Consider the following 2,688-nt stretch of genomic DNA (forward strand, 5'->3'; position numbering starts at 1 on the left):
CATCAGGGGCACTTGGGGGGCAGAGAGATTTTCCTGCACACTTGGAGCAGTCCCCAGGTGTGCAGAAAAATATAAAAGGTTGAAAAAACTATACGGAGGATACTTAAATTCCCCCCAAAGTAAAAGAGCATTCTCTGCGCATGCGCAGAGAATGCCCTGGCACCTGTCTCGCTACTGCCAGCACTGGGGGGGGGGGAGGCTTGGTGGGCCTCAGGCCTTGCCACTGGGGAGAGGAGGTGGAAGAAGGCTTGTTGGGCCGGCGGCTGTGAGCCGCTCAGACCTCACCACCGCTGGTGCCAGGGGGAGGGAGGAGGGAGAAGGCTTGGCGGGCCTCGCTGCCACTGGTGTGGGGGGAGGGGGAGAAGGCTTAGCAAGCCTCGCCGCCACCAGTGTTGGGAGAGGGGGGAGGCTTGGTGAGCCTCAGGCCTCGCCGCCACCGGGGGGTGGTGGAAGAGGGAGAAGGCTCGGCAGGCCTGATGGGTCCGCTTGCTGGGCTCACCTGCTGCCGCTTCCTCCTCCTGTGGAGCTTCTCCTGCACCTGCAGGCTGGGAGCTGTGGGGAATACTCCACCCCATGAGTATCGTAGGACCCCCTTCTTGTTCTTTCTAATTCAGTCCAAGACCGTTTCAATCTGGTCGCTAAAGAGGTCTTGATCCTCAAAGGGAAGTCTTCTATTTTCGCTCTGGTATCTTGTGGGAGGATTGAAAAGTGAAGCTATGAATGCCTCCTTATGACAACTCCAGAGGCCATAGATCTGCTATTGCAGTCGGCCACATGCCTGGCCATATTAAGCTGTTGCTTTCCTAATTTTTGGCCTCCTGCAATTAGGACTTTTGCTATGGTTTGTTTATTGCCAGGTGGCATTTCTGCAAACTGTGTCATCTTTCCCCACAGCAAAATTTGGTAATGGCCCATAATTGCTGTGAAATTTGCCACCTTCAGCCCCATTGGGAGGAGTAGATCTTTCTTCCCAAAAGGTTCAGCCTCCTGCCCTCCTTGTCGATGGGATGAGTGGTCGCCTGCTCTTCCTTTTGCAGGGAGGACTTCTGAGATGAGAGTTAGCCTTCCTCTCTAATTCTGTACAGGCTGGAGTAGAGGGAGGTTTGGTCCAGATGGCCATGGCTTAGGGTTGCCAGGTCCAACTCAGGAAATACCTGGGGACTTAGGGGGTGGAGCCTGGAGACTTTCCCATTTTCTAAAAAAAAAATACAGCAGTTCAGTTCCTCTGAATACAGTCTTCATTTCCTCATCCTCTTTTTTTGCCTTCAAAGCAGCTGGACGTCCACTAAAGGAAATTGTAATTTGTCATACCCCCACAAGTCCCTTGTCAGACTTTGGTAGCATTTCCAAGCATGGTTTTATTAAGGGACACACGTACACACACACTCGCAAAGCAGCCAAAATAAACAATGAATCCTTTCCCAAACACAAACAGTTTGCAAGCCCACACTTTTGTGATCTCACTGGGGCAATGGTATAAATCGCTTTACTCATGGGAGTTGCTGAATGTAACAATTTGCTTTATTTCAACCAACTTCAGACTAACACAGGAAAACAAAAGTAAGAGAGAAGTCTAGGGGGTGGAGTTTTCTTCCATTCCATAATGAGGTTCCAGTTAACTCTTTACTATCCATTTTACTTCAGCGGCTGCTGAATCGGCAGAAGACTCCGAACCCGAGCCGGCGGAAAACGAGAACGGCCGGTTGTGAGGGGCGCAAAACGACACGGCCGTCCTAATGTTGCGCCAAAGGTGGTGAGAGAAACCCCTTCCCTCCTATTCGTGACTGTTTCTTTAATGAACCCCCTCCTGGGGACCCATGTACGGGTACGAGCCCTGGTGGACTCGGGGTGTGGGAGAGACTTAATTAGCCCCAGGGTGGTGTTGGGGCTTGAAGCCGGGGTTACCGCTTTGAAATCGCCCATCATTTTCACTCAGATGGATGGGGCTCCCATGGACCCGTGCACGCATGAAACCATGCCACTACGCCTGGGAACTGGTGACCATTGGGAACAAAGGACTTTCATAGTCACCCCGAAGTCCCAGTTTGATTTAGTGCTTGGCAGCCCGTGGCTTTTTACTCATGACCCTTACATTTTGTGGGAAGTGGGGGAGGTACAATTCGTGTCCCCTAAATGTAGCAGTCACACCTGGGATAAGGATTGGGGGAGCCCTCCTAACGTGCAATTCCCGTGTGCTGCTCTCAAGCCGGAAGAACTGGCCTCTCTCCCCCCTGAGTATCGGGACTTGGCTGAGGTATTCAGTGAGGAGGAGGCAGATGAACTACCCCCCCATAGGCCAACTGACTGTGCTATTGAACTGTTACCGGGGAGTAAATTACCAAAGGGGAAAATTTATGCCATGGGGCCTGCCGAGAAACTCGAACTCCGCAAGTTCCTGGACAAGAATCTGGAACGGGGTTTCATTCGCCCCGCCTCATCTCCGTTTGCGGCTCCGGTTTTGTTTCGAAAGAAAAAAGATGGGGGGCTCCGCTTATGTACTGATTATAGGGGATTAAATGCGGTGTCTTTGTCCAACGCCTACCCACTTCCCCTCATCAAAGATTTGGTGGCTGAGGCCACGAAAGGGAAGATCTTCTCGAAGCTCGATCTAAGGGACACATATTTCCGGGTGCGCATCAGGGAGGGGGATGAGGGTAAAACGGCGTTCAACACCCCCTTGGGCCAGTT

This window comes from Gekko japonicus, unplaced genomic scaffold (assembly GCF_001447785.1).
Source record: "Gekko japonicus isolate JY-2015 unplaced genomic scaffold, Gekko_japonicus_V1.1 scaffold1013, whole genome shotgun sequence".
Taxonomy (NCBI): domain Eukaryota; kingdom Metazoa; phylum Chordata; class Lepidosauria; order Squamata; family Gekkonidae; genus Gekko; species Gekko japonicus.